Source organism: Dryobates pubescens, chromosome 27, assembly GCF_014839835.1.
Source record: "Dryobates pubescens isolate bDryPub1 chromosome 27, bDryPub1.pri, whole genome shotgun sequence".
NCBI classification, from domain to species: domain Eukaryota; kingdom Metazoa; phylum Chordata; class Aves; order Piciformes; family Picidae; genus Dryobates; species Dryobates pubescens.
In genome coordinates, this window is record NC_071638.1 from 4,135,816 (window position 1) to 4,153,577 (window position 17,762).

The 17,762-nt window shown below is 45.9% G+C and overlaps 1 protein-coding gene and 1 non-coding gene across 3 annotated transcripts in view; both read right to left on the reverse strand.

Moving 5' to 3' along the window:
• Positions 1–17,762, reverse strand: part of WNT7B (Wnt family member 7B) — a 133,920-nt gene that overhangs the window by 20,046 nt on the left and 96,112 nt on the right. The gene's annotated exons all lie outside the window — the stretch shown is intronic.
• On the reverse strand, positions 12,112–12,275 carry LOC128898608 (U1 spliceosomal RNA). The gene has a single exon (XR_008462917.1). It is a non-coding gene; the product is annotated as a U1 spliceosomal RNA (small nuclear RNA).

Consider the following 17,762-nt stretch of genomic DNA (forward strand, 5'->3'; position numbering starts at 1 on the left):
TTGTTTGTTGGTTTGTTGTCTCTTTGGGGGTTTTTTAACTAGAGGATGCTTCAAAACTTCTCTTGAACTTGAGTGTAAGCATTACCTCAGCAGTTCTCTAAAGTCCTGGGATCAGTAGAGTCTATCAGAAAATGCTGATGGGGGAGGGAGGGGAACCTCTGCACTCAAATAATGTGTCTGCTGTACACAAAGCTTTCTATTAGCATGTCATGGCTTGGAATCAGTTCTAAGCAAGCCTTTCTTAGGCAGCTAAAATTAAGTAGTGATTGCTGTGATACCTGCAGAGAGAACAATAACCTCATTTTATAGAATTTTCTGAGATCTCAAAAATATTCTTGCTCTGCCATGGAAAAGAGCCAAGTCTTTCCAGATATGTTCATGAAATGGATAAAGACTATAAATAGCAGAAAGTTTTGGATCTGACCCAATTTTGAAGCTAGATTTTTCCTTTTTTTTATTTTTTCCCAGCAGTCACCTAGTTATTTAGCACTAGGTATGGTCACTATCTGTGTCCAAAAAAGAAAAGCTCTACTTTATAACATTTTTATGTTTTCTGTCATGCAGACCAGAATAATTCTGGCAAGACTCAATCTGGCTGCAAAACACCATTTTTTTTGTGTGTGTGTGTGACCCTTGGATTTGTCCATTTCCCTCTTAGAAATGGCTGCTTTGGTGTTAAAGACGACAGTTTTGATTGAATCACCAAAACAAAGAATGAATGTTTTCATGAGTAACCTGAATGTTAACTGCTCTATCTGATCTTATAAAGAGAGACTGAGGGAGCTGGGGCTCTCTAGCTTGGAGAAGAGGAGACTAAGGGGTGACCTCATCCATGTTTATAAATATGTAAAGGGTGAGTGCCAAGAGGATGGAGTCAGGCTCCTCTCAGTGACGCCCAGTGACAGGACAAGTGGCAGTGGATGGAAGCTGAGACATAGAAAGTTCCATGGAAACATGAGGAAAAGTTTTTTTCACTGTGAAGGTGACAGAACACTGGAACAGGCTGCCCAGGGGGGTTGTGGAGTCTCCCTCTCTGGAGATATTCCAGACCTGCCTGGATGCATTCCTGTGTGATCTGCTTTAAGTGGATAGGATAGGATAGGATAGGATAGGATAGGATAGGATAGGATAGGATAGGATAGGATAGGATAGGATAGAATAACCAGGTTAGAAAAGCCCTTTGAGATCATCAAGTCCAACCTCTCACCCAGCATCATCTATTCAACTAAACCATGGCACCAAGCACCCCATCAAGTCTTTTCCTAAACACCTCCAGTGATGGTGACTCCACAACCTCCCTGGGCAGCACATTCCAATGGCCAATCACTCTTTCTATGAAGAAAGACATCCTAACATCCAGCCTGAACCTCCCCTGGTGCAGCTTAAGACTGTGTCCTCTTGTTCTGGTGCAGGGGAGGTTTAGACTCAAGGTGAGGAGAAAGTTCTTCACTGAGTGAGTCGTTCGTCATTGGAATGTGCTGCCCAGGGAAGTGGTGGAGTCACCGTCCCTGGAGGTGTTCAAGAGGGGATTGGATGTGGCACTTGGTGCCATGGTCTAGTCATGAGGTCTGTGGAGACAGGTTGGACTCGATGATCCTCGAGGTCTCTTCCAGCCTTGGTGATACTGTGATACTGTGGTTGCCTGGGAGAAGAGACCAACCCCCACCTGGCTACAACCTCCCTTCAGGTAGTTGTAGACAGCAATAAGGTCTCCCCTGAGCCTCCTCTTCTCCAGGCTAAGCAACCCCAGCTCCCTCAGCTTCTCCTCACAGGGCTTGTGCTCCAAACCCCTCCCCAGCTTTGTTGCCCTTCTCTGGACATCTTCCAGCAACTCATCATCTTTCCTAAACTGAGAGGTCCAGAACTGGACACAGGGCTCAAGGTGTGGCCTAACCAGTGCTGAGTACAGGGACAGAATGACCTCCCTGCTACTGCTGGCCACACTGTTCCTGATGCAGGCCAGGATGCCATGGGCCTTCTTGGCCACCTGGGCACACTGCTGGCTCATGTTCAGCCTACTATCAACCAGTACCTCCAGGTCCTTTTCTGCCTGGCTGCAGATCGTGCTCTCACAGCGGGGTTGGACTGGATGATCTTCCAAGGTCCCTTCCAGCCCCTGACATTCTGTGATTCTGTGCTGTAATAACTACCTGATCTGATATCTGTCTCATCTAATAACTCCAGAAGGAGATTACTACCAGGACTAACTGGGAAAAAAAGAATAAATCCTTTTCTCTTTGGTACAGGTGCTGAAGGTCACTTCTTGCAATCTGCCAGGCCATGAGAGAAGTCTTGTCTGTGGTCTGCTGGTCTGAGTTACTGCCATTTGCTTGAGTTCATTGTATTTTAGAAGTGCTCAAATACCCAGCAAGGCAGGGAGTTGCTGCACAGGCAGACAGATATTGGCTCATTGCTGAGTGATTTCTGGCAGATAAGGTGAGAGGAGCCTATTTCTGTTGAAGTTGTGGAGCAGCCGAATACTTCACCCCTAATTTAGACATCATCCCTGAGTAAATTTTCAATTGCTATCTGAGCACTAAACTTAGCACAGTCTGATGTGGTAATTATGACAAGTTCCATAACTGCTGTAGTTTAGTACATGCTAGCATGCTCATATTCACCAGCAGATTTACAGCATGTAATCACAATCAGCTGAGAACCATATATGCCAAGTATCTATTTTGATCATTCAGCTGTAAATGCAAGGTTAAACCTTTAACTGTTTCATAGTTGTTAGCAAGGCATCTGTTTTCCGAGTAACTAGATGAAAATGTTTCTATTCCACGCACCATTCTGGAATGTCCTGTGCCAGCAGCTAGGTGAATAAGAGTGCCACTGAATATCAACCATCAGAACTGTGATTTAGATATTCAGCTGTAGAATATACACTGTTACATCATCCTCCTATCCATAGTCATCTATGTCCAGTTCTGGGCCCCTCAGTTTAGGAAGGATGTTGACTTGCTGGAACGAGTCCAGAGAAGAGCAACAAAGTTGGTGAGGGGTTTGGAGCACAGCCCTGTGAGGAGAGGCTGAGGGAGCTGGGGTTGCTTAGCCTGGAGAAGAGGAGACTCAGGGGTGACCTTATTACTCTCTACAACTACCTGAAGGGAGGTTGTAGACAGATGGATGTTGGTCTCTTCTCCCAGGCAGCCAGTACCAGAACAAGAGGACACAGTCTCAAGCTGTGCCAGGGGAGGTTCAGGCTAGATGTTAGGAAAAAGTTCTATACAGAGAGGGTGATTGCCCATTGGAATGGGCTGCCCAGGGAGGTGGTGGAGTCACTATCACTGCAGGTGTTTAGGAGGAGACTTGATAGGGTGCTTGGTGCTGTGGGTTAGTTGTTTAGGTGGTGTTGGATTGGTCGATGGGTTGGACGTGATGATCTTGAAGGTCTCTTCCAACCTGGTTTATTCTATGTATTCTACACCCTAAACACCCTCACCACCACCCAAGAACCTCTTTACGTTATCTTCTCTTCCTGGCCCCTCACCATACTATGATCTATCTCCATGCTGACAGAAACAAACCACACTCCATTTGATCTTACAGAGGGAGAATCAGAACCAGTGTCTGGCTTCAGCGTAGAATACATCTCAGGACCATTCGCCCTCCTTTTCCCAGCTAACATTGTATTAACAAACAGATTAACTGTTGGGGTTCAAGACTGGTTGGGGTTCAAGAGGGGATTGGACGTGGCACTTGGTGCCATGGGCTAGTCATGAGGTCTGTGGTGACAGGTTGGACTTGATGATCTTTGAGGTCTCTTCTAACCTTGGTGATACTGTGATTCTGTGATACTCTGATAACTGCCATCCTAGTCCTTAATCCTAGAATGTTTAGCCACTCAAAAGAACTATTCCCAGTCATCCTAGAGACTAAAATCCTCCTCCTGTCCTCAGGTTTCCTATGAGACCGTGCCTCACACCCATGCTTTTGCTATGACCAACTTACACACCTCCTATGAAAAAATGTCCTACCACTAACACCAGTGCTATGCCTGTGACATAAAATCATGCCCATTTCTTTTTCAGGCCTACCTCCTTATTTAAGGAAACATGCCTGAACCCAAAGGGCCACTATGATAAAGTGAACATAGAGGTGCACCAATCCTCTCATTCCCTACAAATCAAATACAAGGCCTTAGAAAAGTAGGAATCTAACCTACGCAGTAGAGATCAAAGCCTTCCCTACTTCCTTTACATTATTTCCTAGCAGGGTCAGATAACAAAGTCCATACCCCAGAAATGATGGTTCAACCCTTTCCTCTACCAATAAATCCCTATGCAAATCTAATCACATCCATAAGCCTTATCTTAGGAACAAACATCACAATCTCAAGCAACCACTAAGCAATATCCTAGGGCTAGGTAGTGATAGAGGAAAATTCTACACACTGCTGTTATACAAAGCACATGTACTTGCACCCTCTGTAGACACCAGACTGATTATATGACACAATACAATATAGGTCAGTGGTAAGAAGAAATGACCATGGTGGAAGTTTGAGGGGCTTTGCCAAGCCTATCCTTGTCAACAAGTCTTCTCTTGCAAGTGAAAACTGAAGACACATTGAGTCATCTTTTTACAAGCAAAAGACACAGATACCAACCTACATCTACAGCTACATCTGCATCTGCATCTATATCAGTCATCAGCAAGTTTGCAGATGACACCAAGTTGGGAACAGATGTTAGTCAGTTAGAGGGTAGAAAGGCTCTGCAGAGGGACCTTGACCGACTGGACAGATGGGCAGAGTCCAATGGGATGGCATTTAATAAGTCCAAGTGCCGGGTGCTGCACTTTGGCCACGGCAACCCCATGCAGAGCTACAGGCTGGGGTCAGAGTGGCTGGAGAGCTGCCAAACAGAGAGGGACCTGGGGGTGCTGATTGACACCCGCCTAAACATGAGCCAGCAGTGTGCCCAGGTGGCCAAGAAGGCCAATGGCATCCTGGCCTGCATTAGGAATAGTGTGGCCAGCAGGAGCAGGGAGGTCATTGTGCCCCTGTACTCTGCATTGGTTAGGCCACACCTTGAGTACTGTGTCCAGTTCTGGGCCCCTCAGTTTAGGAAGGACATCGAGACACTTGAACGTGTCCAGAGAAGGGCAACAAGGCTGGTGAGAGGCCTTGAGCACAAGCCCTATGAGGAGAGGCTGAGGGAGCTGGGATTGTTTAGCCTGGAGAAGAGAAGGATCAGAGGCGACCTCATTGCCCTCTACAACTACCTGAAAGGTGGTTGTAGACAGGAGGGGGTTGATCTCTTCTCCCAGGCAACCAGCACCAGAACAAGGGGACACAGTCACAAGTTGTGCCAGGGGAGGTTTAGACTCGAGGTGAGGAAAAAGTTCTTCACTGAGCGAGTCGTTCGTCATTGGAATGTGCTGCCCAGGGAGGTGGTGGAGTCACCGTCCCTGGAGGTGTTTAAGGGGAGATTGGACGTGGCACTTGGTGCCATGGTCTAGTTGTGAGGTCTGTTGGAACAGGTTGGACTTGATGATCCTTGGGGTCTCTTCCAACCTTAGTTACTGTGATACTGTGATACTGTGATCTCCATCTGCATCTGCATCAACATCAACATCTGCATCTACATCTGCATCTGCATCAACATCTGCATCTGCATCTACATCATCTACATCTGCACCTACATGTGCATCTGCACCTACATCTACACATCTACACATCTATAACTACACCTAGATTCCTCTAGATACAACTAAAACTCAGACAGCAAACCCTTGAGTAGGGCTGGATGAAGACTTTTAGGGAAAAGTTGAGTTCCTTTGTAATTTTGTCTTTTATTCAAGAGACTCATTAGCAATTGTCAAGGGAAAGAGTCGAGTGCTTCTCTTTGGGTTTGATCCAAGGGCAACAGAAGGAAGGAGAGCTTTCTCACTGTTTGGAGCAGTTCCTTTCTTTATTTGCATTTTCAGTATAATGAATTTTGGGCTTCTTGGTTTATAGCCTGAAGGCAAAATTTGGTTTAATTTCTCTATCCCTCTAATTTACTGTACCTGGTGCTGCATGTCAGAACTATAGATGACTGAAATCACTTTGTAAAAGCAGAAAAGGAAAAAAACCAAACAAGCATCATCAAAAAGCAGGGCTGGCCAGAACCTCAGGAGGGTCTCTAGTTCACCCCTTAGCACTCACATAGGCATCCTTCACAACAGCTTTTTAGTTATCCTATTCTTAAATGTCTTCAGTGGTGGGGATTTCACAGTCTGTTTCAGTGCCTCAGGGTCCATAGTGGTACATATTTTGCTAATATGAAACTGTCTTTCTGAACAAAAGCCACTGCTTCTTTCTCTGCAGATGCAAGAACTGATTTCTCCCCTCTTCTAAAAGCAGCCTTTACATGTTTGAAAACTTCCACCCCTTTCTAGATGTGTTCCATCACCAGCCCTGGCAGAGCAATTTCAGGAGCTCTAATCATTGCCTCTGCCCTCTCCAGGCTCTCCCAGCCAGAGATGGAGGTCCAGCAGAGACTCTGCTTATTTGGGGCTAGAGCAGAAGGAGCACTTCATGTGTCTTGCATGCTACACTCCTGCTTACTCACACCAGCAGGGTGTTTTCACAGCAGCAGGACGTTTTTGACTCAGTTTGCAGTTGTCTTCTGTGTAGCTGCTATCACAGCAGCTGTTTCCCATCTTGCATTTGTGCAGCTGATTACTCCCACATATAGGTCCCTATGTATTTGTCTTTCTTATTTGCCTCATCTTTCTTTTTCTATTTCCTTTCTTCTTCTTTTCCAGACCATTTCTTCATTGTCATTTTCAAACTACAGCCAAACTTCCTCCAATTTCTTTACAGTCCCTCACTGACAGCCTGACATTTACAAATTCAACATACTCAGCTTATTCCCTTGGTCATGTCTGGAGTGCAATATTGACTGGTGCCAGATCCAGCACAGATCACAAAAGAATGACAGTTAGTACCTCCTTCTATTTTGATAACTACCCTCCAAGTACCATTTCCAGACAGTATATGCCTGCTTGGTTAGCTTTTCCTTACTTTTCTATTGAGAATGTCATATAAAGCCATGTTAAATGCTTCACTGAAGTCCAAGACATATGGTATAAACTGCTGCTTCTCTGCCTCTGAGGCCCTGGGTGGCAAAAGAAGGAAATTAGATCGGTTTAACATGATTCCTTCAATAACATCCTTGTTGACTGTTACTCATCTCCTTGTTCTGTGTTATGAGATTACAATTGGATTTCTATTCCCATCTTTTTTCACTTACTGAAGTTAAGATGATTGGTCCTAGAATTCCTTTCTTCCCCCCCATTTTTATTTAGAGAAAGGCAAGGCATTTGTCTTTTCTAGTCATCTTAATAAGAGCTCTCCACAGCTTTTCAGCACTAATGACTTCATTAAAAGGTCTAAGATAAGGAAAAGCTAATTGAAAATCATGCAACATGGACAAATACTTTCCTCTGTCTAATGCTGGTATTATTTCTATGACCATCATCTCACCATTGACCTTTTCAGTGAAGGCTGATACATGAAGTAATTGGCCTTCAAGACATTATTCTTGGTTTTCAGATTCATCGGGGATCCACCTCACTGAGTATAGGCCCAGCTTTTTCTCTTCACTTTCCACTCACTGACAAAGTCCCACCTGAATGCCTACTGTGTAGTCTGTTGTCAAAAAACTCCAGAAATAGTCATATCCAAGAACCCCATTCAGTGCTACAGGCTGGGGTCAGAGTGGCTGGAAAGCAGCCAGGCAGAAAGGGACCCGGAGGTACTGGTTGATAGTAGGCTGAACATGAGCCAGCAGTGTGCCCAGGTGGCCAAGAAGGCCCATGGCATCCTGGCCTGTATCAGGAACAGTGTGGCCAGCAGGAACAGGGAGGCCATTCTGTCCCTGTACTCTGCACTGGTTAGGCCACACCTTGAGACCTGTGTCCAGTTCTGGGCCTCTCAGTTTAGGAAAGATGTTGAGTTGCTGGAAGGTGTCCAGAGAAGGGCAACAAAGCTGGGGAGGGGTTTGGAGCACAAGCCCTGTGAGGAGAGGCTGAGGGAGCTGGGGTTGCTTAGCCTGGAGAAGAGGAGGCTCAGGGAAGACCTTATTGCTGTCTACAACTACCTGAAGGGAGGTTGTAGCCAGGTCTCTTCTCCCAGGCAACCAGCACCAGCACAAAAGGACACAATCTCAAGCTGCACCAGGGGACGTTTAGGCTGGCTGTTAGGAAGAAATTCTTCATAGAGAGATTGATTGGCCATTGGAATGTGCTGCCTGGCCAGGTGGTGGAGTTGCATCAATGGAGGTGTTTAGGAGGAGACTTGATGGGGTGCTTGGTGCCATGGTTTAGTTGATTAGATAGTGTTGGATGATAGGTTGGACTCGGTGATCACGAATGTCTCTTTGGTTCTGTTCTGTTCTATTCTATTCTATTCTATTCTATTCTATTCTATTCTATTCTATTCTATTCTATCTGTGACTTGAGGTTTCTGTTGCAGTGCCTGTGCTCAGAAACACTCCTGAAAGATGAACCTTCTGCAGATTGACAATCTGCTGCTCCTGGTCGCATTTGATGCAGTCTTCCAGTGGTCACATGCAGTAGCCTTCTTTTCACATTATTTGTGCATTTTCCATTTCCTCCCTGTAATCTTTTTACCCCTAAACTCCAATTAAAATAATCTTGCTTAATTTTGCTTTGTCCAAACAGAGCTGGAGCAGAAGTTGCACATGAACTCAGTAGCTTCCTCCTAGACTGCTCATGATGTCTATTTCCAGTTCCACGTGCTTGGGACAGAGAGCATTGCAGATTTCCGAGCTGAAAATGTGCAGTGCTGTGACATAATGGTTTATTTATGGATTCTTCTCTTATTCAGCAGTTTTCATCTCCAGACTCCTGCTAAGTTTTTATCCTTGGTGGTGCCAGAATTTTGGCCTTCAGTCTAGAATCATTCCGTTAACCAGACTCTTTTCTGTTGCTCGTGCGGGCTTGTCAAATTTGCTCTTAGAATGGGCTGCACATGAGCCAGATTTATTTCACACTTGCCTTTTTGCAGCTTCTTGCTGTCACTATTTATATATTTTTTGGAAGCATGTCTGTTAAAAAGAGCCATTTGCTGTGCCTTTCACAATTTTTCGAGCACTTTTCCAATTTCATGGTTATTTTCCAGAGACTTGGTGATACATTCCACAGCGGGTTCTGTAATGAGGTTCCCAACAATTTACAGAGGTTTTTTACTTAATTTACTCCTTAGACACATTCAGTTAACTCCTGGCAACTACAAACAATAGTCAGCATTTCTCTTCCAAAGTGAGCACAGTTCTGTTGTGGTTTTGCCTGCCTTTTGGCAGCATGTTCGTTGGTGGAGTTTTCTGGGACAGCTCCTGTGAGGTTAGTAAATTAGCTGTGATCTTTGGGAGGATGCTTAGAACTACCCAGAGAAATATGACTTTTTTTTGGTCTCTCCTCTGTAAAACTATGTTTGCTGTAGGAAATATTTCTTACTAACTCAGTACTAGCAAATCTGTACCTCATGCTTACAGAAAATGGGGGAATTAAGTTTTGATCCCAAGGCACCACCGCTTGGTTTTGTCAAGGTTTAATCAGCACTTGGTGTTAAGAACCCATTTAGAGAATGCACAAGAGCATGGCTTGAGAAATACACAGTGCACAAAGCATGGGGGGCTAGTTCCCAGATGCACTGTAGCATTGAGAAAAGCCTGTGCAGTGTCACAGCTGGCTGTGTTTTCACAATGCTACCGCTAATACTGTCACAGTAGTATGTGGGAAGCAATAGCTGGAGCAGAGAGATAGTCTCCTGCCTGTGTTCTCTTCTGAACCTACTGACATCCCATTGTGGGACTTAATGATTCCCTGTTGAATGTTTGCTGCTTTTTCTATTCAGTGATGACTAGTGGTTTGACATATTGTAATATGTGAATGCTCAGCTGGAGATATCTTCCAGCCTGCTGGGGTTTAAGAAAGTTCCTTCCATCCCTTGTCAGAAAGCATTGGACTCCTGAGAGCATCTCAGATAAACTAGGTTCCAAAATATGCCAATATCCCTGAGTTAAATGGGGCTGCGAGAAACCAGGTCTTCTTTTCCAATTTATTCTGCTCCATTCCATTCCATTCCATTCCATTCCATTCCATTGAATCTACTGCCTCAATCTATACATAACAGCTCTTATGAGTAGGAACATCTCTTCTATGCAGATAGGCTGGGAGAGCTGGGGTTGTTCAGCCTAGAGAAAAGAAGACTCTGTGGGGACCTTAGAGCTGCCTTCCAATACCTGAAGGAATCCACCAGTAAGGCTGGAGAGGGGCTTTTCATAAGGCTGTCTTATGACAGGCCAAGAGGTAATGGTTTTAAGCTGAGGGAAAGTAGGTTTAGACTGGAGCTTAGGAAGAAGTTTTTCACTAGCAGGGTGGTGAGACTTTGAAATAGGCTTCCCAGGGAGGTTGTGGATGCCTCCTCCCTGAGGGTGTTCAAGGCCAGGCTGGATGAGTAGCCAAGTCTAGTTGTGAGGTACCTGCCCATGGCAGAGAGGTTGGAGTAGATATCTCTAAGGTCCCTTCCAGCATCAGCCATTCTGTGATTCTATGAAGAAGGGAAGGGAATCTGTAACTGTAGAGTCACATATGTTTCTTCTTTTTTTTTTGGTGTTTTTAGATTTACTCTTGATTGAGCTCTTACACTACAATATGGCCTGTTAGAGTTCTCTGAGATACCTGTGGGGTGCTCAGCAAGGGAAACGTCATCCACTCCAATTTAAGAAATAGGATATATGCTTGCCACATATTTAGAAACAAGCAAACAAACAAACAACAACCTGAGCAACAAAACTCCACAGAAAAGAAACCTCCATTCTGAACCTGTCAGGTAAATGGAGGATATTACTACCACATTTTGAAAGTCAATTTGTTTTCAAGTCAACTTCCTGCTCATTGTCATGGGATACGACAGCAGCGTCGGTTGCTACCAAACCATTTTAATCACAGATTTTCATGCACATGGATTTTATAGGCTTGATCCTTTATTGGGTCAATCACTGTACTCAGCACCAGTGAGGCCACACCTCAGGTACTGTATTCAGTTCTGGGCCCCTCACTACAGGAAAGACATTGAGGTGCTGGAGAATGTCCAGAGAAAGGCAACAAGGCTGGTGAACAGCCTGGAGCAGACAGCCTATGAGGAGCATCCGAGAGAGCTGGGGTTGTTCAGTCTGGAGAAGAGAAGGCTGAGGGGAGACCTCATTGCTCTCTACAACTACCTGAAGTGAATTTAGAGCGAGGAGGGGCCAGCTTCTTCTCCTTGGTGGCAAGTGACAGGACTAGAGGAAACAGTGCCAAGCTGTGCCAGGGGAGGTTCAGGCTGGACGTCAGGAAATATTTCTTCACTGAAAGGGTTATCAAACATTGGAATGAGCTGCTGAGGGCAGTGGTGGAGTCACCATAGTATCATAGTATCAGTCAGGGTTGGAAGGGACCACAAGGATCAGCTAGTTCCAACCCCCCTGCCATGGACATGGACCCCACACACTAGATCAGGCTGGCCAGAGCCTCATCCAGCCTGGGCTTAAACACCTTCAGGGATGGGGCCTCAACCACCTCCCTGGACAACCCATGCCAGGGCTTCACCACTCTCATGGGAAAGAACTTCCTCCTCACATCCAGCCTGAATCTCCCCACCTCCAGCTTCATTCTATTCCCCCTAGTCCTATCACTACCTGAGATCCTGAGAAGTCCCTCCCCAGCCTTCTTGTAGGCCCCCTTCAGATACTGGAAGGCCACAATTAGGTCACCTGGGAGCCTTCTCTTCTGCAGACTAAACAGCCCAAACTCTTTCAGTCTGTCCTCATAGGAGAGGTGCTTCAGCCCTATGATCATGCTTGTGGCTCTTCTCTTGTAATAGAGGCTCCAGAACTGGAGGCAGTACTCCAGGTGGGGTCTCACCAGAGCTGAGTAGAGGGGGAGAATCACCTCCCTTGACCTGCTGGCCACACTTCTCTTGATGCAGCCCAGGATCTGATTGGCTTTTGGACTGCAAGTGCACATTGAGAGCATGTTGAGCTTCTCCTCCACCAGCACCCCCAAGTCTCTCTCCTCAGGGCTGCTTTCCAGCCAGTCACTGCCCAAATTAAAAAGGGGAGAGCACGAAGGCAGTCCCCCACTACCACAAATTACGCAGTCGAGTTTCCCGCATTTGGGGGAATTGCAGGGGTCAGCACACCCGGAGTGCAAAGGATGAGCCTCGCCCTGGGAAACCCACCTGCCTGATCGTGGTGTCTCTCCTGCCAGGTAAGTGAGTGTTTAAGTAGTGTGTGGACCTGGCACTTAGGGACATGGTTTAGTGTTGACCTTTTAGTTAGGTCAAGGGTTGGATTGGATGAGTTTGAGGTCTGTTCCAACCAGATACATTCTGTGATTCTGTGAATGGGTGTTCTCCTTGGCTGTTAACAGAGGAACCTTCCAACCTAAACCATTCTGTGATTACATTTGACTTTGCTATGCTATTTAAAAAGTCATCCCTATGCTATGCCCATGAATATTAAGAAGTCATGGCCTGGTAGAATCAGACCTTCTCAGTGAACTTTCTGCTGGGTCAGTATTGTAATTAATTCATTTTAGTCATTTCAGTAGCCTGACATAAATACAATGTGTCTATGAACTGCTCTTTAAAAATAAATGTGCACTGCCATTTGCATGAAGTCATCTTCTCCTCTATTATCTTATGTCATTTCTAACCTAGATCACAAGTCCCTGAGGGCAATGGTCATGTCTGTATTCCTTTGTAAATCACTGTGCACACCTGTGCTTTGCTGCAGCAACACGCTAAATAATAACACCTTTTAAAGAGTGCACTGAATTATGAGCACTTGTGAGCACTGAGCTCCTATCCCTGGGCATGCCAGAGTGCCTGTGGGTGGGTGTCTCTGGGTGAGGATGTCTGTGTATGCTGCAGATGGAATTTCAGCTCTTGCTTCAGAATTTCCTGAGGCAGTTTTAGTAAAATCAGGAAAGTTACCTCACTATATTGTGCAAAGCCTATTAGTGGGACAGTACCACTTTGCCATAATTGTTGAATTATAGACACATAATAAGTGACACCCCGCTGAAATTGGAGTCAGACACATCTGGTTTTGCAAAATGAGAGACTTGGGGGTGCTGGTGGACGAGAAGCTCAACAGGAGCTCTCAATGTACACTTGCAGTCGGGAAAGCCCCCGGAAAGCCAATCAGATCCTGGGCTGCATCAAGAGAAGTGTGGCCAGCAGGTCAAGGGAGGTGATTCTCCCCCTCTGCTCAGCTCTGCTGAGACCCCACCTGCAGTACTGCCTCCAGTTCTGGAGCCCCTATTACAAGAGGGATATGGATGTGCTGGAGCGTGTCCAGAGAAGGGCCACGAGGATGATCAGAGGGCTGGAGCACCTCTCCTGTGAGGACAGACTGAAGGAGTTGGGGCTGTTCAGTCTGGAAAAGAGAAGGCTCCCAGGTGACCTAATTGTGGCCTTCCAGTATCTGAAGGGGGCCTACAAGAAGGCTGGGGAGGGACTTCTCAGGATCTCAGGTCTAGGGAGAATAGGACTAGGGGGAATGGAATGAAGCTGGAGGTGGGGAGATTCAGGCTGGAGGTGAGGAGGAAGTTCTTCACCGTGAGAGTGGTGAAGCCCTGGCATGGGTTGTCCAGGGAGGGGGTTGAGGCCCCACCAGGCTGGATGAGGCTCTGGGCAGCCTGATCTAGTGTGAGGTGTCCCTGCCCATGGCAGGGGGCTTGGGACTAGATGATCCTTGTGGTCCTTTCCAACCCTGACTGATACTATTATACTATGAAGATGTAATCCTTGCCTTAAGAAGCTGCATCTTTCAGCTGAAGAGGACAGCAGAAGATATTATCACCTCTCTTTTACAGGGATACAAGGAGGTTATGGCATATTTATGCATATGGCAGAAGGACTTGCAAGAGAACAAGCCATCCTCTTATCGTATTCCCTGAGTGGGGAGGGCACAGAGGAATTCAGCTGTAGACTTTTCAACAAACAGATGAAACATATTCAACCCTGATTTCAGAGAGGATGTCCATGCACCTCATAGTGGAACAGGAGAGCTTCAAGAAAGAAGTAGCAGCTCCTGGGACTGGGATTTCTCGGCTCTTCCACATGCTGTTCTAGAATAGTTTTGAACTGGTCCTCTACTGCCAGAGCTATAGAGGCATTTGAACACAGCAATGTTCAGCATTCCCATGTCTGCCAGGGAAATATGTGTCCTGCTTTTACTGGGACAGAATCTCAGAGCTGCAGGCCATTGGCAGTTCTGAATCAGCCAGGACAGCTGACTTGAGTTAGCTCACAGGTATATCCCAGACTATGAGCTTCTCACTCAGTGTAAAGGGGGAAGGTTGGTGAGCAGAAAGGAGCTTCTTGCTAGAGTCTCCTCTTTCTCCTCTTTGAAGACTGTCCTCCTGCATGTTGTGACTGCTGCACTTCTGCTGGGCTGAATATAGATTTCTACATCTTGACATTGATATTAGTTTGGCACTTGAAATTAAATCCATTTTCAACCTGTAGGTCTGCTCTCCTTTTCTTAATTCCCTTTCTCTGCTGGGGAAGGGTCACTGGAGTAACTGTTAGAGTTCAGCTCCAGATACAGGCTAAACATAGACAACCTGGTTGTCTATGGTTATCATAGTATCATAGTATCCAGCCTGAATCTCCCCACCTCCAGCTTCATTCCATTCCCCCTAGTCCTATCACTACCTGAGATCCTGAGAAGTCCCTCCCCAGCCTTCTTGTAGGCCCCCTTCAGATACTGGAAGGCCACAATTAGGTCACCTGGGAGCCTTCTCTTTTCCAGACTGAACAGCCCCAACTCCTTCAGTCTGTCCTCATAGGAGAGGTGCTCCAGCCCTCTGCTCATCCTCATGGCCCTTCTCTGGACACCTTCCAGCACCTCCATATCCCTCTTGTAATAGGGGCTCCAGAACTGGATGCAGCACTCCAGGTGGGGTCTCAGCAGAGCTGAGTAGAGGGGGAGAATCACCTCCCTTGCCCTGCTGGCCACACTTCTCTTGATGCAGCCCAGGATCTGATTGGCTTTCCAGGATGCAAGTGCACACTGAGAGCTCCTGTTGAGCTTCTCCACCACCAGCACCCCCAAGTCTCTCTCCTCAGGGCTGCTTTCCAGCCAGTCACTGCCCAGCCTGGATTTGTGGCTGGGATTGCCTCGGCCCAGATGCAGGACTCTGCACTTGGGCTTGTTGAACCTGTTGTCTAATTGGAATCCACTTCTGACAAGCTGTACTCTCACCTCTTACATGCCATATCTGAATAGCACTAGATCCCTATTCTTCCTTTACTTTTAATTGAAAAAATGTGTGTCTTGTAAGAAGTTTTACAGAGGTTACATTTTCAGCTTCAGACATGCCAGATGTTTTCATGTCCCCACCTGGAGTTGATGACATTTATCGAATATTAGTTAAGATGTGCAACTTCAAGCAGGATCTGAAAGCTAATCTTCTTCTATTTGTCAGCACAGACTTTTTCTCATACTGATTTTTTATGTTAGCCAACACAATTGTTTGGGATTTTACACACATGGGCACACACACACACATACATACATACATATATATATATATAAAATCATAGAATCAATAAGGTTGGAAAAGACCTCAAAGATCATCAAGTCCAACCTGTCACCATAGACCTCATGACTGCAAGACCATGGCATCAAATGCCATGTCCAATCCCTTCTTGAACACCTCCAGGGATGGTGACTCCACCACCTCCCTGGGCAGCACATTCTAATGGCTAACAACTCTCTCTGTGAAGAACTTTCTCCTCACCTCCAGCCTAAACTTCCCCTGGTGCAGCTTGAGACTGTGTCCTCTTGTTTGGGTGCTGGTTGCCTGGAAGAAGAGACCAATCCTCTCCTCGCTACAACCTCCCATCAGGTAGTTGTAGAGAGCAATAAGGTCTCCCCTGAGCCTCCTCTTCTCCAGGCTAAACAATCCCAGCTCCTTCAGCCTCTCCTTGTAGGGCTTGTGTTCAAGGCCTCTCCCCAGCCTCATTGCCCTTCTGGACACGTTCAAGTGTCTCAATATCCTTCTTAAATGGAGGGCCCCAGAACTGGACACAGGATTCAAGGTGTGGCCCAACCAGTGCTGAGGGGCACAATGACTTCCCTGCTCCTGCTGGCCACACTATTCTTGACTCAGGCCAGGATGCCTTCTTGGCCACCTGGGCACACTGCTGGCTCATGTTCAGCCAGCTGTCAATCAGCACCCCCAGGTCCCTTTTCTGTTTGGCTGCTCTCCAGCCACTCCGACCCCAGCCCCAGCTGCATGGGGTTGTTGTGACTATATATATATATATATATATATATATGTATATATGTATGCATTAGTCTAGAAATGCATGCAGTAGTCTAGAAACCTTGCTTTGGAAACACATAAAACCCAAGAACAATGGCAAGCAAGCCAAGCCTGAGACATTTTCCAGGTATGAGGTACTCTTTTCAGATTAGATGCCAATGCTTACAGTATGCAAAATTAATTACATCTACAGGGCAAGAGCTAGGCACTTGCAGCTAAATCTGCAAAGAGATCTTGGCTCTAAAGCCTGTCTTTTAGATGTTTTTCCACCTAGTATTTTCCATGTGGCCATGATAGGAATCCAGTATTACCAACCCCTGAGAGTTAGGCATCAGAAAAGCTGTGCTTCCAGAAGCTATCAAGCTGCATGGGAAAGCCCCAAAGCTGAGAGCAGAAAAGTAAAGAGTCTAAACTTCTCCCATCAGAGAGTTAAGTCAGATTTCCCTGCTCAGTGAGCCTTTCCAACTCTGCTGGCAGCAGTCATCTGAGTGTAATTGCTGAGGGTATACGGTGGTTTTAGCAAAGGAGATCCCACCCTTAAAATATTCCACTGTCAGTCCATTATCCTGTTTCACATTCTGACTGGGGAAAAAAATGTTTCACTGTATTAAAAGCAAAAAAAAAAAAAATAATAAACAAAATTATTGGTTTGACTGACTGAGATATTCTACTGAGCAGAATTTGATTTCTTCTGGTGTAGTTTTCTTGTTTTGTTTTGTTTTGTGTTGTTTTCAGAGTATCTTTTAATTTGATTCTATCAAATACAAAATTAGGATGATTTTATGTGAAAGAAAATACTAATTCTGCTCTGTCATGATGCTCTTAAAATAAGATGTATGAAGAGCAGCAGTATCTGGATTGGATGATTGCATACAAAGGGTAGTGTTCAACAGCTCAACATCCAGATGGAGATGGGTGGCAAGTGGTGCCCCTCAGGGGCTGTATTGGGACCAATGCTGTTCAATATCTACATCAATGATATAGAATAGAATAGAATAGAATAGAATAGAATAGAATAGAATAGAATAGAATAGAATAGAATAGAATAGAATAGAATAAACCAGGTTGGAAGAGGCCTTCAAGATCATCATGTCCAACCTATCATCCAACACTACCCAATCAACTAAACCATGGCACCAAGCATCCTGTCAAGCCTCACTCTGAACACCCCCAGCGATGGCAACCCCACCACCTTCCTCAGGCAGCCCATTCCAATGGGCAATCACTCTCTCTGTGTAAAACTTCCTCCTAACCTCCAGCCTAAACCTCCCCTGACACAGCCTGAGACTGTGTCCTCTTGTTCTGATGCTGGTTGCCTGGGAGAAGAGACCAACCTCTGCCTCACTACAACCCCCCTTCAGGTAGTTGTAGAGAGCAATGTCACCCCTGAGTCTCCTCCTGTCCAGGCTAAGCAACACCAGCTC